Source organism: Trachemys scripta, chromosome 3 (assembly GCF_013100865.1).
Source record: "Trachemys scripta elegans isolate TJP31775 chromosome 3, CAS_Tse_1.0, whole genome shotgun sequence".
Classification (NCBI taxonomy): Eukaryota; Metazoa; Chordata; order Testudines; family Emydidae; genus Trachemys; species Trachemys scripta.
In genome coordinates this window covers 22618561-22645733 of record NC_048300.1, presented here as the reverse complement: position 1 = coordinate 22645733, position 27173 = coordinate 22618561, and positions in this window count along the sequence as shown.

The following is a 27173-nucleotide window of genomic DNA, read 5'->3' as shown; positions in this document are numbered from 1 at the left end:
TATCTACCAGAACCCTTTAGGGTGCTATATTTCCTTAGAAGACATCTCAGTATCTACCTCTGCACTCCCTGAGTGTAAGGGGTTGAGAAATGTGATGGAAGTGCCGAACATCCTCCGTGCATTCTGAGTGGCTGCGTAAGGGCCAGGTAGACTCTAGCTCCAAATGATTAAGCAGGCAGATTTCAACATGACTGCCCACTGTGCCTTGCCCTCTTAAGAGGCTGGCATTTACCTACTTCTCTAATTGTGGCACCCTGCTGCACTAAACAATGAATGGTAATATATGGTCTCCTAGTCCTCTCTGCTTTTTTTCAGTTTCGCACACATATTCTCCCCCCATCCAAATATTTTGCTTCCTTATGCATTAATTTTCTTGTGTGTATTTTTTTTTATATTTTTGGTCTAGTTTCATGGACTTTCACAACTGAATCGTAATAAGGAAATTCATGTGGAACTCCACTATTTTGACAAGACACTACTGTTCTACTGCAAATGCCTGGTGAAGGGAAAAGTTGCATTTTAAACAAATGCCTGCTAAATTAATAAACTTTGTAAATTACAAAATCCCTGAGCACCAACTGCTGAAATACAATAACTCTCTGACCTGAACCTATTAAATGAATAAGTCTGCTGTACATAATTTACACTAGTACTATGCATGAAAAATAGCTCCTGTAAAAAAAAAAAAAAAAAAAAAAAAGCAAGATAACAAAATAATCTTTCTGTGGAAACAGAATTACTGTCTACTAGGGTTCACTTTAGCAGCATTAGCTTTTGGACTCTCTCATCATTTTACCTTTGTTAGTATACCACTTGCAGGAATTGTTCAATTTTCAGTAATTTAACAATGATTTTTTTTTATTATGATAAAGGATGTTTAATGTACCAAAGTCTCTGGTGTTCCTGATCATATTAGGTACACACAATGTGTGTAATAACACCTAAAATGTACCTGTGACATTCCCCTGGTGTTATCTAGGGGTCGCTCCAATCCTTGGCTCTGGGAGCCAGCCTTACCCTGCTCTGCTGTCAGAACCCCCACTCCTGGGCTGTTCACGCACAGCCTCTGGCATGTAAGCGGCTCCTCGGATTGTGCAACCGAATGACACAACTCTGGGAACCTCCATCTTGCAGTGTTCAATTATGGCCGCTGGATGCTGTGAGCTTATATGAGTTCATCAATTTAACAAAGAAATTGATATGTATCAGGCTTGTTATCCCAAGGGGAGTCTCTGAAATGTTTCAAACCAAACGCACTGCTTCTGGTAGAATAAACAAACAGATTTATTAACTACAAAGATAGATTTTAAGTGATTGTAAATCAAACCACAAGTCAGATTTGGTCAAATGAAATAAAAGCAAAAAGCATTATAAGCTGATTTTAACACTTTCAGTGCCCTTACAAACTTAGATGCTTCTCACCACAGGTTGGCTGGTTGCTCTTCAGCCGGGCTCTCCCCTTTGATCAGTGCTTCAGTCGCTTTTTGGTGGTGTTTGTAGATGGAAGTGGAAAAGAGGAGAGGAAGAGCATGGCAAACATTTGCCCTCCATCTTCAAGATCAAGTGAGCATTACCTCATTGTAGTCCCTGACTGACCAAGGGAAGGGGGTGACTCACTCGAGAGTCCAACAGATCTTTTGTTGTTGCCTAGGGCAGTATCCTTTGTTCCTGTGAGGATGGGCTGGGTTTGTCCCATATGTGCCCTGATGAGGTGTGAACTGCCCCTCTGTTCCTGGAGAGTTTTGCCTGGGCTTGTTTTAAGCCATGAGGACACATTTTCAGCCTCATAACTATATACATGAAATTACAACCTATAACATTACTATAACAACAATGCTGAGTGCATCATGAGACACCGAAGACACCCAACATGACAAACTTTGCATTGGATACCACACAATCATATTATAAGGATGAACATGGGGTGCAGAGTGTTCCCCTGAGATACAGAGTGTCACAGTACCATATTAACATATTGTGGTCCAAATCCTGCTCACATGACTCATATGAATGGTCCCACTGCCTTCATATATAAGTGCATATGTAGGGAATATATAATGTAGCATGGGAAGAATGCTTTTTATCAGTATAGGTTTGGGGCTGCTATTGTACTCATGAGTTGCCAGTCCATGAGTGAGTTATGCAGGCCATCCCCAAATAAGTGCTGATAATATCTTTAGGCCAAATGAAAATGTAGTGGCTTCTGTGCAATTAACATATGTTACAGGACAAACTATTTTACAATTATTTGAATGGGGTCATCTTTCTATCCCTCTTGCAAAGCTAGAATACATCAGATACCATGAATCCAGAAACCTTTAAACATGACACAATAGATTTTCTGTACATAAAACTGTCATGAATGTAAGGTCTGATATCTTGGGGTATTCCAATGCAAATGCTGGTCCCACTGGAAGGTGGTAATATTCCTTTCTCACTGGTATAAATCTTCCATTTCTAACACTGAAAGGATATATAATGATTTTCTTACGTTTAACTCCTACTTGATGCTGAAACAATTGTTGGGGAAGACTGAAAAACTGTCCCATGAGATAATGGTCCAGATTCTGTGTTGTGGCCAGAGAGCACTCCACACAGGGTGGAATACAGGGGTGAGGCATGTTACAAAAGAAGCCTTGACTGACCCCATTTCCTAGGTCATGCCCCTAAAAGCTGGCCTGAGGGCAACTTTGAAGTTAAAGAAGCTGGGAAGTTTGGCCAATAAAAGAGCTACTTTGGAGAATAAAATAAGAAATTAGTATGATCATTTGGAGGGCTATTGAGCAATATTCTTTAATACTCCTTTGAAATAATGTTCCTTTAGCACACCATTGCTGTAAGGGCAATCTGATTCCAGCCTCCTCCATCCTTCTCAATGGATAGAAAATGTACAGGTAACTTTTGAGGATGCTGTTGAATAATGCTGAACAAACTGCACCATAGGAGAATCAACAGACAATACCTTAGGTTTTCTTTTGCATAATGTTACTGTTGTGTCTTTACTATTGGCTGTAGTGCTCTTCAATACAGGGAGGGATAGCTCAAGTGGTTTGAGCATTGGCCTACTAAACCCAGGGTTGTGAGTGTAATCCTTGAGAGGGCCACTTAGGGATCTGGGGCAAAGTCAGTACTTGGCCCTGCTAGTGAAGGCAGGGGGCTGGACTTGATGACCTTTCAAGGTCCCTTCCAGTTCTAGGAGATAGGATGTCTCCATTAATTTTTTTATTTATTTTTATTTAATATGCATTGCATGCATGTGGATACAAAACACTTAAAGTCCCTCCAAAGGTTGGTGTTTCAGGAACTTTGGGAATATATTCTTGTAAATGTGAATTTAGTGCTCCAGAAAGGTGTTGGATTGTCATCCCTGGAGATTGCTGTCCTCTATTTATTCCCCAAACAGATACAGCATGGGCAGCAGCTCTCAACATTTTTTCCATAGAACCTCGAGCTTGAGCCAGAGGAACCCCACCTGGGCGTGACAACTTAATTCATTCTCCATGCCCAATAGATCCTTCACAAGAAGGATGCCAGTTTGTGCCAGTTGCAGTAGTGATTTTTGTGATGTAAACGCTTCTAAGTGTATGTCTACACTACGAAATTAGTTCGAATTTATAGAAGCCGGTTTTATTGAAATCGGTTGTATACAGCCGATTGTGTATGTCCACACAATAAAATGCTCTAGGTGCTCTAGTCGGCAGACCGCGTCCACAGTACGAGGCTAGCGTCGACTTCCGGAGCATTGCACTATGGGTAGCTATCCCACAGCTATCCCACAGTTCCCGCAGTCTCTGCCGCCCCTTGGAATTCTGGGTTGAGATCCCAATGCCCGGATGATGCAAAACAGTGTCGCGGGCGGTTCTGGGTACATGTCGTCAGGCCCCTCCCTCCCCCGTCACAGCAACGGCAGACAATAGATTCGCGCCTTTTTATCTGGGTTACCTGGGTTACCTGTGCAGACAACATGGAGCCCGCTCAGCACAGCTGAGCTCACCATCACCATATGTCCTCTGGGTGCCGGCAGACGTGGGACTGCATTGCTACACAGCAGCAGCTGCTAACTGCCTTTTGGCGGTAGACGGTGCAGTAGACTGGTAGCCTTCATCGGCGATCTGGGTGCTGGCAGCCGTGGGGCTTGCCTTTTGGCAGTAAATGGTGTATTATGACTGTTAGCCGGCCTATTACAAGTCGGGTCATCGCACGTTAGCAGAGTCTTCCCTGAGCAGCAGCTCGTGCAATAGGCCTGAAGACCATCGTCATACACCGCCCAGTATTTGCTGCCAAGCACCCAGAAAGATGCCGAGGGCTATCAGTCACGCTGCACCGTCGTCTTAAGATGTAAAAAATAGATTTTCTCTGTATTCATTTGCTTCCCCCTCCCTCCGTCAACAGGGTTTTCAGTTTAATCTTTGGGGGGGACCAGTCTGTGACAGTTGTTTGTGTCTCTCCCTGATGCACAGCCACCGTTCTTTATTTTAATTCCCTGTGCCTGTACGCCATGTCGTCACTCGGCCCCCCTCCCTCCTTCCCCTAGGCCGTCAGATACTACGTTTGCGCCACAGCTCGAGCCGAGAAGCGGTTCGCGCCTTTTCTTTGAATTCTGGGTTGAGATCCCAATGCCCGGATGATGCAAAACAGTGTCGCGGGCGGTTCTGGGTACATGTCGTCAGGCCCCTCCCCCCTCGTCACAGCAACGGCAGACAATAGATTCGCGCCTTTTTACCTGGGTTACCTGTGCAGACAACATACCACGGCAAGCATGGAGCCCGCTCAGCTCAGCTGAGCTCACCGTCACCATATGTCCTCTGGGTGCCGGCAGACGTGGGACTGCATTGCTACACAGCAGCAGCTGCTAACTGCCTTTTGGCGGTAGACGGTGTAGCATGAGTGATAGCCGTGGGGCTGGCAGCCGTAGTGCTGCATTGCACCAGCCCCTTGCAGGCGATGGTATATTATGACTGGTACCCGTCGTCGTCGTACTGGTATGGCTGTCAATCATGGCCACCTGGGCAGACATGCTACTGTTTCGATGATGACGGTTACCAGTCATAATATACTATTTTCTGCCAATTGCCCAATATTGTCTGCTAAGCACCCAGAAGAGGCCGAGGGCGATGCTGGGTGCTGGCGGACGTGGGGCTGGCAGACGTGGGGCTGCATTGCTACACAGCAGCAGCCCCTTGCCTTTTGGCAGATGATGGCATATTATGATTGGTATCCGTCATCGTCATACTGGTATGGCTGTCACTCATGCTGCAGCGTCGGCTGCCACCTTAAGATGTAAAAAATAGATTTGTTCTGTGTTCATTTGCTTCCCCTTCCTCCGTGAAATCAACGGCCTGCTAAGCCCAGGGTTTCCAGTTTAATCTTTGGGGGGACCATTCTGTGTGACAGTTGTTTGTGTTTCTCCCTGTTCCTGTACCTGTACGCCATGTCGTCACTCGGCCCTCCCTCCCTCCCGCCCTCCTTCTCCTGGTCCATCAGATACTACTTTCGCGCCTTTTTTCTGACCAGGCGCCATAGCTAGCACTGGGATCATGGAGCCCGCTCAGATCACCGCGGCAATTATGAGCACTATGAACACCACGCGCATTGTCCTGGAGTACATGCAGAGCCAGAACATGCCAAGGCGAAACCCGGACCAGGCGAGGAGGCGATTGCAGCGCGGCGACGAGAGTGATGAGGAAATTGACATGGCCATAGACCTCTCACAAGGCACAGGCCCCAGCAATGTGGAAATCATGGTGTTACTGGGGCAGGTTGATACCGTGGAACGCCGATTCTGGGCCCGGGAAACAAGCACAGACTGGTGGGACCGCATCGTGCTGCAGGTATGGGACGATTCCCAGTGGCTGCGAAACTTTCGCATGCGTAAGGGCACTTTCATGGAACTTTGTGACTTGCTTTCCCCTGCCCTGAAACGCCAGGATACCAAGATGAGAGCAGCCCTCACAGTTGAGAAGCGAGTGGCAATAGCCCTGTGGAAGCTTGCAACGCCAGACAGCTACCGGTCAGTCGGGAATCAATTTGGAGTGGGCAAATCTACTGTGGGGGCTGCTGTGATCCAATTTGCCAGGGCAATGAAAGACCTGGTGATAGCAAGGGTAGTGACTCTGGGCAACGTGCAGGCTATAGTGGATGGTTTTGCTGAAATGGGATTCCCAAACTGTGGCGGGGCCATAGACGGAACCCATATCCCTATCTTGTCACCGGAGCACCAAGCCACCGACTACGTAAACCGCAAGGGGTACTTTTCAATGCTGCTGCAAGCCCTGGTGGATCACAAGGGACGTTTCACCAACATCAACGTGGGATGGCCGGGAAAGGTACATGATGCTCGCGTCTTCAGGAACTCTGCTCTGTTTCGAAAGCTGGAGGAAGGGACTTTCTTCCCGGACCAGAAAGTGACCATTGGGGATGTTGAAATGCCTATCGTGATCCTTGGGGACCCAGCCTACCCCTTAATGCCATGGCTCATGAAGCCATACACAGGCAGCCTGGACAGGAGTCAGGACCTGTTCAACTACAGGCTGAGCAAGTGCCGAATGGTGGTGGAATGTGCATTTGGACGTTTAAAAGCGCGCTGGCGCAGCTTACTGACTCGCTCAGACCTCAGCGAAAAGAATATCCCCATTGTTATTGCTGCTTGCTGTGCGCTCCACAATATCTGTGAGAGTAAGGGGGAGACATTTATGGCGGGGTGGGAGGTTGAGGCAACTCGCCTGGCCGCTGATTACGCGCAGCCAGACACCAGGGCGGTTAGAGGAGCACAGCAGGGCGCGGTGCGCATCAGAGAAGCTTTGAAAACGAGTTTTGTGACTGGCCAGGCTACTGTGTGAAACTTCTGTTTGTTTCTCCTTGATGAACCCTCCAACCCCCCCCCCGACCCGGTTCACTCTACTTCCCTGTAAACCAACCACCCCACCCCACCCTCCCCTCCCCTCCCGCTTGCAGAGGCAATAAAGTCATTGTTTTTTCACATTCATGCATTCTTTATTAGTTCCTTACAGAGGTAGGGGGATAATTGCCAAGGTAGCAGGGATGGGTGGGGGAGGAGGGATGGAAAAGGACACACTGCATTTTAAAACTTTAACTCTTATTGAAGCCCAGCCTTCTGATGCTTGGGCGATCATCTGGGGTGGAGTGACTGGGTGGACGGAGGCCCCCCCACCGTGTTCTTGGGCGTCTGGGTGACGAGGCTATGGAACTTGGGGAGGAGGGCTGTTGGTTACACAGGGGCTGTAGCGGCGGTCTCTGCTCCTGCTGCCTTTCCTGCAACTCAACCATATGCTCGAGCATATCACTTTGATGCTCCAGCAGACGGAGCATTGCCTCTTGCCGTCTGTCTGCAAGCTGACGCCACCTATCGTCTTCAGCCCGCCACCTCTCCTCTCGTTCATGTTGGACTTTTCTCATCTCCGACATTGACTGCCTCCACGCATTCTGCTGTGCTCTATCAGCGTGGGAGGACATCTGCAGCTCCGTGAACATCTCGTCCCTCGTCTTACGTTTTCTCTTTCTAATGTTCACGAGCCTCTGCGAAGGAGAAACATTTGCAGCTGGTGGAGGAGAAGGGAGAGGTGGTTAAAAAAGACACATTTTAGGGAACAATGGGTACACTCTTTCATTACAAGGTCGCATATTTCGGCTTGCAGGCAGCCATCGTAGGCCACAGTGTTTTGGCTTATTTAACCTTCTTAACATGCGGGAAAGGTTGCAAACAGCAGCGCATTTCCCATCTCAAGGATGAATTGGGTTGTCCATTTAAAATGGGGTTTCAATGTAAAAGGAGGGGGCTGCGGTTTCCCGGTTAACATGCGGCACAAACACAAGTAAACCACCCCCCCCACACACACACACACGATTCTCTGGGATGATCACTTCACCCCTCCCCCCCACCGCGTGGTTAACAGCGGGGAACATTTCTGGTCCGAATAGCAGGAACGGGCGCCTCTGAATGTCCCCCTTAATAAAATCACCCCATTTCAACCAGGAGAGCTTTCTGGAGATGTCCCTGGAGGATTTCCGCTCCATCCCCATACACGTTAACAGACTTGCTTGCTTTTTTTTGTAATGTTTACAAATATTTACAAAGTTACACTCACCAGAGGTCTCCTGTGTGCCCTGAGGGTCTTGGGTGAGTTCGGGGGTTACTGGTTCCAGGTCCAGTGTCACAAACATATCCTGGCTGTTGGGGAAACCGGTTTCTCCGCTTCCTTGCTGCTGTGAGCTACCTACAGTACCTCCATCGTCATCTTCCTCGTTCCCCGAACCGTCTTCCCTGTGTGTTTCTCCAGTGAGAGAGTCATAGCACACGGTTGGGGTAGTGGTGGCTGCACCCCCTAGGATCGCATGCAGCTCCGCGTAGTAGCGGCAAGTTTGCGGCTCTGCCCCGGACCTTCCGTTTGCTTCTCTGGCTTTGTGGTAGGCTTGCCTTAGCTCCTTAATTTTCACGCGGCACTGCTGTGTGTCCCTGTTATGGCCTCGGTCCTTCATGGCCTTGGAGATCTTTTCTAATACTTTTCCATTTCTTTTACTGCTACGGAGTTCAGCTATCACTGCTTCATCTCCCCATATGGCGAGCAGATCTCGTACCTCCCGTTCGGTCCATGCTGGAGCTCTTTTGCGATCCTGGGAGGACTCCATGACGGTTACCTGTGCTGATGAGCTCTGCGTGGTCACCTGTGCTCTCCACGCTGGGCAAACAGGAAATGAAATTCAAACCTTCGCGGGTCTTTTCCTGTCTACCTGGTCAGTGCATCTGAGTTGAGAGCGCTGTCCAGAGCGGTCACAATGAAGCACTGTGGGATAGCTCCCGGAGGCCAATAACATCGAATTCCGTCCACACTACCCCAATTCCGACCCGCAAAGGCCGGTTTTATCGCTAATCCCCTCGTCGGAGGTGGTGTAAAGAAACCGGTTTAAAGGGCCCTTTAAGTCGAAAGAAAGGGCCTCGTTGTGTGGACGTGTCCAGGCTTAATTCGGTTTAACGCTGCTAAAGTCGACCTAAACCCGTAGTGTAGACCAGGCCTAAGATGGAATCTAGACCGAGACCACAGACCACTGGCAGCTGCCAGATGGTAACAGCTTTTGGTCACTATCAACTTCGGATGATCTAGAGGCGTAGAAATGAGAGATTGTGTTCCAGTATCAATTCCCTGAACAATTCAGTAACTCATTGGTCATCCTGAATATACTTTTATTTAACTAAAGTTTGGTGGTCATTACTCACAACACTCTGTAGAAGAATTCCTGATCCTTACATTTTAACTTCATAATTCATTTTCTCTGTTATATTGCATCTAAAATAGCATCTGCTACTTGTAGATTGATAACCACTATATATAACTCATAAGGGCATCAGATTTCAGAATGAGATTTGGAATATGGTAAATGGATATAATTAATGTTTTGTTACAATGTATCATTAAAACATACTTGTCCATGTTGTAGGACAAATTAAGAAGTTACATATAAGGACAATATTTTCAGTGATTTGAAAACTGTCCTAAATCTTCAAAATTCTAAGCAACTTGAGAAAACTCTTAAAAATTCTTGATTGATTTTAAAACACAAACACTAATACAGATCATCTCTGCCCCTACAAAATGGATTTAAATATATGTACATACATTATTTTCCACAAAAATATTATAACTTTGTTTTAATGCTAATTTGTATGTAGCATAATGAAATAAATGTGTCCTTAAAGCTGTTTTTTCTATTGAAATTTAAGAACGGATCCCAAATACAAATCCTGTTTTATTTTAGATGACTTTAGGATCTGCCTTTCAGACATTTTTTTCCTTTTGCTTTCATCATTGTCAAGATGTAATACTTTGTTGTTTCTTGCTCTTCATTTTTAAAAAATGTGCTGATATTCTAGCATGCTTACCTGGTTGGCATTGGTTTAAGATCTTCATGGCTGGTGTACTGCATTCAACATAGGAAAGAGAGGTCCTAGAAAAAGTCATCCACCAATATGGGGGTAGGAGGATAGGGGAGCGGGACAACCAAAGTATGCTCTCAGATTCTAGAAAAGATGTACGGGTTCTGCATCATGCATGTGCATACCTTAATGCCTAGTTCACAACAGGAGTTACTTTCTGAGGACACTAAGAGATATCTTTGTCACAGAACTTCATGTAGAAATGTTTTGATGTTGTTTGAACAGATGAGAGAGGATTTTAAAGGGGAAAATATGCAGCACAGAATGAAGAGGTAAATGAAAGCACAACTTCTCCTTGGATGAGATTCTTTTTAGTCGCTCCCACATTAATTAAAATATCACAGTATTTGCACAGCATACTAAAGAACTGGTATTACATGGTATAGGGCCAGCTCCTCAGCTGGGGTAAACCAATGTACCTGTATTGACTACAATGGAGCGATACTGTTTTACCCCAGCTGAGGATCCAGCCCACAGTCTATAGGACAAGTCCTGTACAAGACAGGAGTACTATTTTATAAAGTCCACACATCAGTATATTTCCTGCTCAAGAGGACAGGGAAGAAAGAGAGCGGAAAATACTTTGCTATAAAAAAATAAACTAGCTCAACAGAATTATTAGCCTCTCTTAATACCCTTTTGGTAATACCCACAAAAAGCTACAAGGGCTTTCAGATAAAAAAAAAAAACCCACTGTCTGTTAGATCAGTGGCAATCCACATTTATATTTTAAAGAAAAAGTATTTCCTATGTGAAGTGCATATGGAGTTTCAGTTCAGTCCCTGCAAGGCAGATGTCTAAATCACAAAAAAATCACTATCAATAATTGTCACACAGCAGACCAAGTAAGTGGAGAGACTGAACTAATCTTTCTTTTGTAGAAGTGGCTCCTCTACATTTAGGGCAAATTGATATGACACCTTGGGGAAGTGTAAATAGGAACTGCCATTCTGGATCATACCAGTGGTCCAATGTCCTGTCTCTACTAGTAAGTGGCCAGTGCCAGATGTTTCAGTGGTAAGTACAAGAAAACCCATAATGGTCAATTATGGAACAATGTCCTCCTAGGGAAGCATTTTCCTAATGCCAGGCAGCTAAAGATTGGTTTATGCCCTGACATGTGAAGGGTTAAATAGCTCTACCTCAACCGTTTTTATCCTACCTATGGTGTACCTGAGTGCTTTCATGTTCCAAATTAGTGTGAATCCTATTATGAGCTGAATCCTATTAAGCTCTTGGACATAATGGTATCTTGTCATACTGAGTTCAACGGGCTTATGCATTGTGTTTTAAAAAGTTAATCAGTTTTAAATTTATTTCTTTTCAATGTCTTTGGATGTTCTTCTATTATGAAGAAGGGTAGATAGGAGCATGCATGACCGTCGCTATACCATTAATTATTTTATATATATCAAGTTCCTTCTTATTAATCCCTTTTAACTAAACAGTCCTAATCTTTTAATCTTTCCTCATGTGGAAGTCTCGCCATGTCTCTATTCATTTGTTGCCTATCTCTGGACCTCTTCTGTTTCTACTCTACATTTTGAGACTGTGTGACCAGATTCATAGATGCTAGGACTGGAAGGGACCTCGAGAGGTCATCGAGTCCAGTCCCCTGCCCTCATGGCAGGACCAAATACTGTCTAGACCATCCCTGATAGACATTTATCTAACCTACTCTTAAATATCTCCAGAGATGGAGATTCCACAACCTCCCTAGGCAATTTATTCCAGTGTTTAACCACCCTGACAGTTAGGAACTTTTTCCTAATGTCCAACCTAGACCTCCCTTGCTGCAGTTTAAACCCATTGCTTCTTGTTCTATCCTTAGAGGCTAAGGTGAACAAGTTTTCTCCCTCCTCCTTATGACACCCTTTTAGATACCTGAAAACTGCTATCATGTCCCCTCTCAGTCTTCTCTTTTCCAAACTAAACAAACCCAATTCTTTCAGCCTTCCTTCATAGGTCATGTTCTCAAGACCTTTAATCATTCTTGTTGCTCTTCTCTGGACCCTCTCCAATTTCTCAATCTTTCTTGAAATGCAGTGCTTAGAACTGGACACAATACTCCAGTTGGGGCCTAACCAGCACAGAGTAGAGTGGAAGAATGACTTCTCATGTCTTGCTCACAACACACCTGTTAATGCATCCCAGAATCATGTTTGCTTTTTTTGCAACAGCATCACACTGTTGACTCATATTTAGCTTGTGGTCCACTATAACTCCCAGATCCCTTTCTGCCGTACTCCTTCCTAGACAGTCTCTTCCCATTCTATATGTGTGAAACTGATTTTTCCTTCCCAAGTGGAGCACTTTGCATTTGTCTTCGTTAAACTTCATCCTGTTTACCTCAGACCATTTCTCCAATTTGTCCAGATCATTTTGAATTATGAACCTGTCCTCCAAACCAGTTGCAATCCCTCCCAGTTTGGTATCATCTGCAAACTTAATAAGCATACTTTCTATGCCAATATCTTAGTCGTTGATGTGTAAGATCTGAACACAGTATTCAAGGAATGTGTATCATCAATGTATACAACTGTACTGTTACAGTATTTTCATTGTTTTCATTGCATTCTTATATACACTCATTTTGTTTGCTTTTTTTAACCCCCCTTGCTCGCTGATCAGATGTTTTAATTGAGCTGCCCACAAAGATGCCCAGTTCTTTTTCAAGAATCATTATGGTTTATCTAGAACCAGCAATGTGTATGAATAGTTCAATCAATTTGTTCCTTCCAATGTATATTATCATATTAGTCAACTTTGAATTTCATCTGCCATTGTGCTAGCTTATTAGGTCCTTTTGAACTTCTTTAGTCTTTCCCAATTCTGACAAAAATATATAAAAAATAATTTTTTGCCCTCCGCAAATTTTGCTATCTTATCATTCACCCTCTTTTTAGATCATGTATGAATATATTAACAATTCCAAGTCCAGTGCTGCTGACCATGCTGTATATATTCAGTGGCAAAACATAAGCACATTTTAACCTGCTGTACTATTCAGGTCCACAGTCGAACAGTGGGCCTGAGTAGTATATAAGGTAAAACGTGAATCTCTTGAAATAAAAGATCTGAACTCAAATCCCATCTGAAGTTACAAATAAATCTAAGATTCATGGTCTAAGTAGTCTCCCTTTGTGCACATTGTCCAAGCATCATGAAGTTCAGCACGACTAGCAGTCTCTGCCCAACAATAATCATACAGTGGGAGACCATGTGGACTGCAGAGAGACTGGAGTACATTGCTAGAGCTTTGTGTGAAGCTGCTACACTAGTCTACATTCAAGACAGTATTGTTAGTTTCTCACTTTCATGAGTACTAAATTCACCACTAAATCTTAAAATGTCTCTACGTATGTTTGGCTGTGCTGAGATTTGGTTTGGGGCAGAAAGACTAATTCAGCAGAAGGGCGGGCACATTGCTTTATTCTCTTTTGGCTGGTCTCCTTTCCTACATGTATTCAAGCATATAATTCCCAATTGAATTTTAAGATCTCCTACTCCTTTATTCTAGGAAGTGACATTTTTTTTACCTCCTCCAAGCGCCACCTTTTGCCATTCTCAATTCTCTGACCCAGGGGTAGGCGGCATGCGAGCTGATTTTCAGTGGCACACACACTTCCCGGGTCCTGGCTGCCAGCCTCGGGGCTCTGCTGCTGGCCTGGGGTCCGTCCGTCGGCCCCCTGCCACCCGGGGTCACATTCGCCAGCCCTGGGTCCCGGCCACCAGTCCCGGGGGCTCCACTGCCGGCCTGGGGCTCTGCTCCTGGCCTCGGCACTGGGATCTGCAGCCACCCCCAGCTGTGGCCAACTGGCCCCAGCCTGGGGCAGTGAGGGGTGCAAACAGGGGCAAGAGGGGGCACAGCTGAGTACCCTCACCTTAAAATTGTTCCAGAATCACTGTACCGGGATATTTGTAAGTCCTGATTTGCTGCTTACATCACTATCACACCACATGGAACAGCACACTGCGTTTGACATTGCGTGTGCCATCTGTCACAATTTTTTTTCCCCACTGTAAATTGAGAGGTACATTTGACAAAATGTCAGCTCCTAAGAAAGCAAAGTTAGACGTCCGTTCATTTCAGCATTCTTGGACAGACACATCTGGATTTATTCAAAAGAAGGACCGTGCTGTTTGTGCTTTCTGTTGTGAAAGTGTTGTTTGTCGGACATCGTGTTCGACGACATTTTCAAACGAAGCATGAGAAAACCTTTCTTGACGAAGCAGACAAGACTGAATCAATCAAAAAGGCAGTAGCAGGATATGAGAAGCAAAGCAGTGTTTTTAAATGCTTAAGTGTAAGTAAAAATCAAGCCACAGAAGGAAGTTACAAGATTGCACAGTGCATTGCAAAAAATGGAAAGCTGTTTACAGATGGGGAACATATACAAAATTTTTCTCAGCAGTTCGGAAGTTTTGTTCAATGATTTGCCAAATAAAGATACGATCATATCTAGAATAAAATAACTGCCTGTCTGCAAGAACATTTGAGAGACGTATAAGCAAAATGGCAGAAAACATTAACGAAAGCAGATGACTGCATTAAAAGACATAGCAGTGTTTAGCATTGCAGTTGATGAAAGCATGGATATAAATGACATTCCACGTTTGGCAGTTGTTGCAAGGTATTGTGCTTCTGATGAAATCCAAGAGGAACTTTGTTGCCTAAACCCCCTGCATGGCACAACAAAGGGGGAAGATATAGTGGAAAGTTTTGTAAGCCATTTTGAAGAACGAGGAGCTGACATCAGAAAAATATTTTGTGTAACAACAGATAGTGCTCCTGCCATGGTCGGAAAACAGAAGGGATTTGTAAAGTTACTTGAAGATCAAATTTCACTGTATCATCCATCAAGAAAACCGGTGTGCTAAAATTTCTAATTCAGAGAGTAATAATGTGATGAATTCAGTGGTGAGAACTGTGAATTTCCTTGTTGCTCGATCTGCTTTGACTCACAGACAGTTTCAAGCACTGCTAGAAGAGATGGACAGTGCTTATAACGACATTCCACTTCACAGCAACATTTAGTGGCTAAGTCGTGGCAAGGTTTTGGTGCGCTTTGTAAACTGTTTTGATGCAATCAATGCCTTTGTCAGAAAAAGGAGAAAACTACCCCAAACTGAATGGTGACAAATGGCTGCATAAGCTCATGTTTCTAACTGACATCACCGCTCACTTAAACAAACTCAACCTCTGTCTCCAGGGTGCAGGGCAAACGGTTCTGGATCTTTATGAAACCTGGAAGGCATTTGTTGTAAAACTAGCAGTTTTTTCTTGGGATATCTGAACTTCGACTTTTTGCTACTTCCAACACATAAAAAAGCTATCGACACATTGCACTGTCAGTGTCGATGAGACTGGAATGTACATGCAAGAACTGGAATCAGAATTTTCTGACAGATTTCAAGATTTCCAGCAATTTGGCCCAATGCTTATTTTCCTAATTAACCCTGAAAAGTTCAACAAAAGCAACTTGGATTTGTCTGTATTTCAGTGGGATGGGTGTTGAAGATTTCGAAATGCAGCTCATTCAGTTAAAAAGCTCAGAATTGTGGGCATCAAAGTGCGGAGTGCACTGGAAGCTATCGAGAGAGATCTTGGGGCCTCTATTCTGACCTGCTGGATGTCCCTGCCAGTGAAATATAACTGTTTGAAGAAAATTGCGTTTGCAATGCTTTCAGCATTTGGATCCACATACCTGTGTGAACAGGTATTTTCACACATGAAATCTGTCCTCTGTCCCTCTCGGAGCTGGTTAACAACTGATCACTCAGAAGTCTGTGTGCAGCTTAAATTATCCAAATACGTGCCAGACATTGGAAAACTCAGCAAGGGCAAGGATCACATTAAACTGATAAGATCTGCATTTTAATTTAATTTTAAATGAAGCTTCTTAAACATTTTAAAAACCTTATTTACTTTACATACAATAGTTTAGTTATATATTATAGACTTATAGAGAGAGACTTTCTAGAAACGTTAAAATGTATTACTGGCACGCGAAACCTTAAATTAGCATGAATAAATGAAGAGTTGGCACACCACTTCTGAAAGGTTGCCGACCCCTGCTCTGACCCATCTAGTTAGCTAAAGATGTTTCAGGCAGAGAGCAGGTGAACAGACTTTTTTTGAGGATGATGCCAATGCAGCTGTATGTATCAGCCAGCAGAAAAAAGATGTGCAATAAGAGCCTGATCCAAAGCCTACCGAAGTCAATGGAAAGCTTTCTACTGATTTCAATGGGCTGTGGATCAGGGCCTGTAAGGGAGCAGACTCACCCCTGCAGCGCCTCCTGCCGGTTGTCCAGGGAATTAGCTCACCAGCCTCTGGAGCGCCCTCTGCAGGCCAGGTGATCCGCCTTGTCCTCTGCACTGGCCCCCGTGTCCCTCCCAGGACCCTGGTGACCCTTGTCCTGGGTGCTGCCCCCTGGCAATACCCACACATGCTGGTTCTCCCCTCCCAGGGGAACCTCCACCTACTAATCCCACCTTGCCTCAGGATAAGGCCACTGCCAGTCACCAACTAGCCCCCACTCTCTGGGGCAGACTGCAGTATAGACCACTCATCATCGGCAAGGTTGGGTTTGGACCTGCTGCCTTGGCCTAGTCCTGGGCTGCCCAATGCAACCCACAGTACCCCTTGGCCTAATACTAGGCAGCAGCTTGGGGCTTTCCAGGCTGGAGCTCCCCAGCTCCTCAGCCTTTCCCCAGCCCTGCTCCACTATAGGTACCCTGTGTCTAGCTCCCTACAGCCAGGCCCTTCTCTCTCTGAAGGCAAAGAGAGAGACTCTGTGTTCCTGGCTCCCAGTCTCTTTATACAGGCCATCTGGGCTCTGATAAGGGTGTGGCCCAGCTGCAGCCACTTCCCCCAACCAGCCAGGGTTTTACCTTGCCCAGCCCAAGACCTCTGCAGGGCTTTTCCCACCCCACAGGGCAGGAGCAGGTATCCACCCGCTACAGGGCCTAATAGAACATCCCTCTCCCTCTTACTGGAACACATCACCTTTGCAGCACACCGGAACGACACTGACCCAGGGCTGAGCAGCTCTTAGATATTGGCCTTCGGTTCTGTTGCTAAGTTAATGGACTGTCTGCATATTGCTTCTGACATTCATAACCATATTAGACAAAAATAATCCTAAATAAAAGACACACAGATAAAGGGGGGAAGCATAACTTGCCCAAACAGAAATGGGATCCCACAGAATCTACATATAAACCAGAGAAAAATCTGACTAAAAAAGCTCTGGTAATTAATTTGAATAATTGTAATTAATTATATAGATATTTATAAATAAAATTACAGTAAATATAATTACTTTAACATACCACAGCAGGATACAACAAATCCTATATTGAATTAGATCTGTATCCTACACCGAACCATTGTTTAGGGTTCGGAGGCCGGCAAAGAAGCCCATTTGCTCCCCCATATTAAAATATAATGTGCTGATATGCCTTCTAGCTCTAAATTGCAACTTTCATAAGCACTAAAAACTGGCTGACCTACTTCTCGATAGTAATTGAAAGTGATTATTACTGACAATTAGCAAGCAAGCAATAAACTACAAAGGCTTCAATGGATAATTTATTCCCAAATATTTTGCTAGCAAATGCAGATTTTTTAAAAGTTAACATTAGATATTTCTCATAATTACAATATACCCTTTGTTTTGTGACAAATATTAAACAAAACTTTGTTTCCCTTAAATTAGTGTGAGATCCTTGATTTCATCCATGTCTAGAGAAGATTCTTATGGGTAAATATTCAATGTGAAGTCAGAGGACTTAGGCATATAATGATTATAATTAATAGTACATGACTAGATTTCTGTGCATTGCATTGAAAAGTAAATTCATAATTTCAGGATTTGGCCTTAACAAGTACATTTTCAATTCAACATTGGGAATCTTCCAGTCTAAGTGCTTATCCTGGAACTCTTACTCATGTGCTTAACTGTCTTCATGGAAATAACTACCATTGAAGTGAGTGGTTGTAGGACTGGGCCATAATAAGGTCAAATAATAGCCTATGCAAAATAATTACAAAGTACTTAACTTCTGGAGGCTAAAAGTAGAGAAAAGTACTTAACCATTCTCACACTGAAGTCAGCAAGGACTATGGGCTTGAGACTACACATGTTGAAATCAGTGGTAACCCTCCATGTAAGATCATCTGAAGTGATGATCTTAGTAAGTAGTACCTTATCTTCTGCAGTAAGGGTAGCCTTAGAATAATCAGGGCTAAAACCAGAAATAATTTAATGGGGGTAACTGCTTTGAAGTCATTGTGTTTACAACCATTTATACCAGGTCAGATTTTCCTACCACAAGAGATAAGTGAACTGTGCTGTGGAAGAATTGAGATCTTAAAATAATATATTTGCTACCTTTGAAAAGATTAGTCTTCATTTCTCTAATGGCACATAGTTAGGTTGAAACTTCACTGAGATTACATTCTGACTACAAACGAGTAATTTTGTTTCACCTTTGTTATTGTGTGCGTGTTCCTATAACTGATGATACAGGTATGAATAAAATGCAGCAGCTATGTCACACACACTAGATTCTACAACACCCCTGTAAGACATAGGAATGTTACGTTTAACAAGTTCTAGTAGTGACAAGTTTTCTTCCTCTTTCTCCCAAACTTAATACGACAGTATCACTGACAACATCAATAACAAAATACACCACTGTTCAAAAGAAAGAGGTCATAGCCTTATTTCTAGAACACACTAATACATATACAAAACTCGCATTGATCATGAGCACTGTAGTAATTCCTAAATAAAGATAAAGTTGACTTTATCGATGGTAGACCTTTCCAACAAGGAATATGGCACTTTCCCATTTTACCAGAAAGATCCAAATATGCTGTCTTGAGTTTGATATACTGGTTGTCTTTGCCTCTGGAAAAAAAACCTCATGCTATGTGAAAGGACCTCAAGCACTCTTGCATGTAGGAGGCAACAACCAGTCCATCTCCAAACCATGCTTCAGGACAAGATTCCTCTGTACATCCCTCAAATACTGTCTCTAGCCCAAAAGAACTGTTAAACTGCATATAAAGTTACTTAATTATCACAATTCCCTCTTCACCATGTATTCCAGGCATACAGTGACTGATTCTCTTCTCTCTTACACCACTGTAACTACACTACTTCAGAACAGTTACTCCTGTTTAGACTGGTGTAAGTGAAACCAAAATCAAGTCAAAATTTCTGATAAAACTGCAGATTTTATGCAAATACGAGATAATTAATTGATCATTCATTAATAGGCTGTATATAGGCACATTTTATTGTCACATAGTAACCTAGGTCCTTTACTACAAAACACAGTTTAAAAAGACTACAAACATACATGGTTACAACATTAAAAATTTAGTAATAAAGCCATAAATAAAAGCAACACGACATGCTAAGGCTTTTTTTAAAATATAGTGCTTATGAAAGAGACAGGATTGGCATCCTGGAGAATTAATTGTCTATTTATCCACCGAAAAGCTACATTGCCAAAGGCTCCTTATTTCAGCCTTTCAAGGAAAAATGTATTTTGTGGGAAAATTCACATCCTGGATATCTCCCTAACCAGCTTCCTTCTACCCCAGATTAACAGCTACCAGGACAATTAAAACTTTTCAAGACCCACTTTTACTAGATGGCAGCTATTCACTTAAATGAAGAAGAGGGATAGGCACCATGATTTAAAAAAATAGTCTTTCTTGGAGAAAGGCCCTTCATGTTGTCAGTTCCCTTGTTTCTTTTTTACCTCAAATTAAATTATGTCAAAAGTTTAAGTAAAAAAATTGTCATACCTTAAAAATATAATCTGGCCAGAAAGATCATCTGGCTCCTAAACTTTAAAACAAAGAAATAAATTTCTAGGAAATTAAATTAGATAGGACTCCCAGGGTCCATACCTGAAGTTCTTCCTCAAGGAAACCTCCTAGCATGGTCAATGGAAGTTTTGGCTGAGGAAGGATTCTGGGATTGGGCCAACAGCATCTATGCTGCACTGCTAATACAACCAGAAGAAGGTCCACACATCAACTAAGAATCTCTCAAAACGGTGCCAAGATCATTGGTAAAGAGGGTGCCAAGAGCAACAATAAATGCCAAAACAAAAAAAAACAACCAGTTCATAGAGACCCTTTCTTCTCCTGTTAGTCAGTGGCAAAAATCCCATGGATTTTCAACTGGAGTTGGATCAGACTCCCAAAAGAATCATATTTAATTTCAGTTCAGTTGGAGTAACAATAACTATTTACCACGTGGAAAACAATGAAATATTTTTTTTAAAATGTGCATTGTAATTTAAAGAAATAGTGTGCGTGTGTGTGTTTGTGTTTGCTTGATACACCCCTTTCAATAAACCAGTATAACAGTGTTCTTGAAAATAGCATGGCCTGCAATTCTATTTATAAAAACAGAGGGGTATAATGTGAAATCTACATTAATTAGTATGATTGCAGCAAAACACTGAAAAATGATACTCTGTCGAGAGACCAGCTCCTCTTACCAGGCCTAGGTCATATTGTGTGATCCCTCGGGTGATCTGGAATGGGTACTGACAGAATGTTGTGCAGTTGTAGTCTTATGAAGGAATTATGCCTGAATCTACCAGAATCCCTTCTGGATGCTCTTGTGCTGTGGGGCAACTACACTATGTTAGGAGAGGGTGCAGTGTGCTCACATCTCCATGCCCAGCCAGCTCTGCTGCTCAGGGCTGGCCTTACCATGAGGCAAACTGAGGTGGACGCCTCAGGTGCCAGACTTTGGGAGGGGGCACTACTAGGACCCAGAGTGTAGAAAATTGTATATGCTGCTGGTGCATATGTATTCTCTCTGCTCTAGATGCACAGAAATGGTGGAGTGCTGTGCTGGAGGAATGAGGGCACAAGAGACATGACAGGCAGGCAGGAGAAAAGGTAAGAGGGAATAACAGAAAGCAGCAGGAGCTGCAGGGAGAGAGAGGAGGAGGAGCCTCTTATGTACCTCTCTAGCACCCCCAGGAGCCTGGACTGATTAACACCAGCTTCTCAGGGAGCTTCCTGTTCAGTAGTAGGAGCCAGTTAGGCCCTTAAGACACTGATATCTTCCCTCACTCAGGCCCTGCTACCAGCCTGCTTATTTGTCTCCTTCAATTGAGTGTTGAGAGCCACTATAGCTGGCAAAGAACAGCAGTCATGAGTGAAAGAAGAAAATGCCCGTCTGGGGCAGCATTCAGAAAAAGCAAGCAAGCAAAGGAAGCTTTTCTCTCTAGGCAGGAAGGAGCTCTCCTGAGATACAGAGACACAAATGTTCACGGTGAACCTTCTGTCCCTAGTAGGATGTGAGTGGTGAGGAGATGCCTGATCTTCCAGTTAGTCAGAGTGCAGGTGACCTGGCAGCTACTGCAGCATCCATATCTCCATCTCAAATGGATGTAACCATGCACATTCGTGAAGAAAATTGTAGATCAGAGAAAAGTGTGGTGGCGGTGCAAGAAACAGCTGCTGCTGAGTTTAATTCATTAAGTCTAGATGATCCAGGACTGTGGACCCACTTGAGCAGTAGCCTGAGGGACTTCCTTGTACTGCATCGGCCACAGCAAGTGAAAAACTTCATGTTCCCCAAAGACAATGAAAATAGAAGTTTCCATCCAACACATTACTGGCATGAAATCCCCAATGTGACAAAGTGGAGAGGCCATGGCTTATGTACTCAAAAACCCAGAATGCTGCATTCTCTTTTTGTTGCAAGCTCTTCCAGTCTAATGTTCCAGCCACATTGGGTTCTACAGGAACAAAGGACTGGACAAATATGGCTAGGAAAAAAAACTTTTGAAGTGATAATCAAGCTAGCCCAGTACAGACAGTTTGATAATCATCAGCCATACCATCAGGGGCTCGTTCACCTGCACATCTACCAATGTGATATATGCCATCATGTGCCAGCAATGCCCCTCTGCCATGTACATTGGCCAAACCGGACAGTCTCTACGCAAAAGAATTAATGGACACAAATCTGACATCAGGAATCAAAATACTCAAAAACCAGTGGGAGAACACTTTAACCTGTCTGGTCATTCAGTGACAGACCTGCGGGTGGCTATATTACAACAGAAAAACTTCAAAAACAGACTCCAAAGAGAGACTGCTGAGCTAGAATTGATATGCAAACTAGACACAATCAACTCCGGTTTGAATAAGGATTGGGAATGGCTGAGCCATTACAAACATTGAATCTATCTCCCCTTGTAAGTATTCTCACACTTATTATCAAACTGTCTGTACTGGGCTAGCTTGATTATCACTTCAAAAGTTTTTTTTCCTCTTAATTAATTGGCCTCTCAGAGTTGGTAAGACAACTCCCACCTGTTTATGCTCTCTGTATGTGTGTATATATATCTCCTCAATATATGTTCCATTCTATATGCATCCGAAGAAGTGGGCTGTAGTCCACGAAAGCTTATGCTCTAATAAAAGTCAAACAGAAGATTGTGGCAGATCTGACATCATCAAGATATTACTCCGTTATTCTGGACTGCACACTTGACATCAGCCATATGGAACAAATGACTTTAATGGTGCATTTTGTAACAACAGAACCCAGTGAAAATGTCCCTGCAATGGTGACTATCAGAGAGCATTTTCTAGAATTTATTGACATTGATGATACTACAGGAGCTGGTATGACAAATGTGCTTCTTAAAAAGCTGGAAGATACGGGAATTGCGATAGCTGACATGAGAGGTCAGGGCTACGATAATGGTGCCAACATGAGAGGAAAGAACAGAGGAGTGCAGACACGGATCCGAGAGTTAAACCCTTGAGCTTTTTGTGTCCCATGCAGTTCTCATTCATTGAACTTGGTGGTCAGTGATGCAGCATCAGCTTCTAGTGAGGCTGCTGAATTTTTTAATGTAATTCAAAGCATCTCTGTATTTTTCTCTGCATCAACACATCGATGGCAAATTTTGAAGCAACATCTGGGAACGTCCTCTCTGACACTGAAACCACTGAGTGCCACACGATGGGAAAGTTGAGTAGAGGCAATAAAGCCTATCAAATACCAAATTGGGAAGATCATAGAACCATAGAATATCGGGGTTGGAAGGGACCTTAGGAGGTCATCTAGTCCAATCCCCTGCTCAAAGCAGGACCAATCCCCAACTAAATCATCCCAGCCAGGGCTTTGTCAAGCCTGACTTTAAAAACCTCTAAGGAAGGAGATTTCACCACCTTCCAGTGCTTCACCACCCTCCTAGTGAAAAAGTTTTTCCTAATATCCAACCTAAACTTCCCCCTCCTGCAACTTGAGACCATTACTCCTTGTTCTGTCACATGCAACCACTGAGAACAGTCTAGATCCATCCTCTTTGGAACCCCCTTTCAGGTAGTTGAAAGCAGATAGATGATGCCATAGTTGCCATTATGGAGGATAATGCTATGACAGGAACTGTTCGTGGGAGAACAGTGGCAGTGGGAAATGGAATCACCAGAAACATACATAATTTCAAATTTCTGTGTGGCTTAGTGTTGTGGCATGACATACTGTTTGAAATAAATGTTGTAAGCAAGAGACTCCAAGATGTTGACCTTGATATATCTGAAGCAATGGAGCAACTGGACAAAGCAAAGTCATACCTACAGTCTTACCGGTCAGATGAGGGATTTCAAAACATTCTGAAAAGTGCATAGAAGTTGGCAGAGGAACTTCACACTGAAGCTATTGTCCCACCCATTCAGGAATACAAGAGTCACTAAAGAAGAAGACATTTTGATGACGAGGCACGGGATAATCCCATAAGAGACCCCAAACAACAATTCAAAGTTGAATTCTTTAACCAGGTGCTAGATTGTGCAATATAGTCAATTGAAGAATGTTTCATACAGCTCAAGGAACACAGCAGTATATTTGGGATGTTGTATGATATTCCAAAACCTCACTATACCTGAAGAAGACCTACACCAGCAATGCAGGGCACTACAGACAGTGTTGACACATGATGACATGCACGATATTGATGCGAGTGATTTAGGTGGTGAACTGAAAGCCCTTTCTAGATACATTTCAGCAGGATCAACTCCAAAGGCTGTTCTGGAATATATGTGCACAAATAAGATGACCACCCTCTTTCCAAATGCTTTTGTTGCTCTGCGCATACTTCTAACACTTCCTGTAACAGTTGCCAGTGGAGAACAGAGCTTCTCCAAGCTGAAGTTAATAAAAACACAATGACACAGGAGAGGCTGGTCGGCCTTGCAACCATCTCAATAGAGCATGAGCTGGCCCAGACTGTGGACCTTAGGAAGCAGTCCAAATCTTTGTCCCAAGCGAGGGGGCATGGGGACGTCATTTGAGCTCCCTGGCTCAGGTGCCAAAATGTTGTGGGCTGGCCCTGCTGCTGGTCCATGCAGTGAAATATCAGGGCCATTGACGGTGATTGCTGTGATGCTTTTCCTTCTCCTCCTGATTCCCTGCCCTTGTCCCATTCTTTGTGAGCCTGAGACTGGCCCCATTATGAGGCTGAATACATGAGGGGAGAGCTAGCTCAGTGGTTTGAGCATTGGCCTGCTAAACCCAGTGTTGTGAGTTCAATCCTTGAGGGGGCTGTTTAGGGATCGGGGGGGAAATCTGGCTGGGATGATTTAGTTGGGGATTGGTCCTGCTTTGAGTGGGGGGTTAGACTAAATGATCTACTGAGATCTCTTCTAACCCTGATATTCTGTGATTGCTGTTGTAGATTCAAGGTGCTGGCAAGTGACTGCTTGTTTGTCTATAGCTATTGAGTGTAACATGGCTAAGGAATTAATGCAAGGATCCTGATATGGTGCAGGCATTATTTGGTGCAATTTCTGGAGTACACTTATGGGGGCTGTAGTTCCCACTTACATTCAGATGAATGTTTTTGGAAATTTCATGCCAGGAGCTGTTTCCTGGCAGCTGTTCCAATGCCCTCTTTCTCATAGGTGTGACTTTTGGCAGCACCAGTTCACTGAAGCTCGATTTCAAAATGCTCAGTGGATACAAAGACCACTTTCCCCTGTTACCGCAGTCTCAAGTGCCCTCTTAAAATGTATCCCTTTATGTCAGTAGCAGAGTTGTTACATATTCATAAAGAGGGTTGGGCACAGACTGTACCAAATATGGATGACACAGTTCTCTTGTTGCTGGGTTGTCAATCAAAGCTGTTATGTTTGGCATATGTCATTGTCCAGGTCAATCAATACATGTTATGCATGGATCTGGTGTCAGTCTTATGGTTGGATTAGAAACAGTGCTACAGTACATGCAACATTTTATCAGAAGTGTTTTTTTAAATGTGAAGCTGTTAGCTATATCTTTCAATAGTACCATGCTCAAAGCCTTAATGGCTCATAATTTTTCATTTGAAAAACTAAATTTAGCAAAAGGGATATGGTAGCTCTTGATTTAGCTTTCGTCTTAAACAATAAGGGGCATATTTTCACACAGCTGCAGCCTAGGCTCTTGTTTTGCACACACCGTTTTTCACTTGCATAGATACTACACACTAATGAATGCCTTAGCACTTACATGGCACTTCACATCTGGAAAGCATTTTGCAAACATATGTTAATCTTCAGAATATTTATACGAGGTAGGTCATATTATTAACACCAATTTACATATGGATCAAGGGCCAGATTTTTAATGGTATTTAGGCACCTGAAAGTGCACCTAGGTGCCTAATCGGGTTTTGAAAAAGTACCTGGACACCTAATTCCCACTTATTTCAATGGGAATTAGGCACCTAGATACTTCTGAAAATCTCACTAGGTGCCTATCTGCATTTTTAGGTGCCAAAATGCCTTTAAACTCTGGCTGAAATTCATAACTGCTAGAGTCTGTTTCAGTTCCATTGAATCCAGTGGAGTGGTACCAGTGATTTTGGTTCAGAGAGGATCAGAGACTTAGCCAATGAGTGAGAAACAGATATGGGATTAGCTAGAACTCAGGAGAGCCAATCTTCCCTTCCCATCCTAGGTCCAATAAAACACTTTTACTCTCAGTTTGCATGTCCAAAGGCAGTCAGTTTGTACACAGATGGGCCCATAAGTAAAATGAAAGGCTGCTTTTTGAAAAAAATATGGAAATTTAATAGACTTTCCACCTCATTTAGGTTTGGCTGATTTGGTTCAACTTAATCTTTTTATAAAAGCTGTGGCGAATTTGACTCCCTACTGTCTGTCTTTATTTGTGGCCTGTTACTTGGCAATACCTACTTATGGTTTTCAACATATTGGTTCACAGAACATGTGTAATTTCATAATTAATCAAACTCAAACTATTAATTTTTTATTTCACTAATGCAGAGTTATGGAAGCCATGGAAACTGCTTTGTAAAGACAAAAACAACCATGCTGACATGCTTGCACAAATGGGAAAATATGGTGCATTTTATTTCATTTTTAAGCAGTAGAAAGATTGGAGATCTACCTCCTTATTCATAATTATCTCAGGATACTAAGAGAGAGATTCCATTACAGAGGTAAACCCTCTAAGGGCCCAGTGGATACTGCAATAATTTTGGAATTTGAGGCACTTCATGCTCATGAAATGTCCCCTTGCTGCTCCCCTCCCTCCCACTGTCCAGTTCAGAGTGATATTGATAGTAGACTTGGAGGAAACCACACAACAGTCCTCTATGCTAGCTATAGTAGAAGTATTAAGTTGGCAGTGAGCCAGAGAAAGATGTTGGGAATAAAAATAGGCAAAGAGGTAACCCAGGATGAAGGGATGGGCAGGAACCTACTCCTGATGGCCTGAAGCTACCTGCCACCCAAACAAAACAACCTAAACAAACTTGTTATGCAAGTGACAGCACTAAGACCAGTTCACAGATGAGTGCCTTTGCAGGAGACACAGCTTAATCCTTGGATGGGCGCTTGTATTGTCCTATCGAAGTATGCTACACTGTAGATCCTCACAATCCCTGACAAAAAGGGAAATACGCCTTAAATGGCCTCGTGCCTTGTGAATGGCAGCACTCAAACATTTAACAGGGAGAACATACAGTATTAAAACTATAGAGGAATACACCTAGTTAGCATTAAGGAAATAAATGTTTCTAACCGTCTTCTTGCTCACAGAGATTTATACAAGACCATCTAATCTTTACAGGAATATGTGATAATTGAAAGTAAGCTGGAATGGGACAAAGTGATTTTCTTGTATTGCCAGAGCCCCAAAGCCTTTGTAGCAAT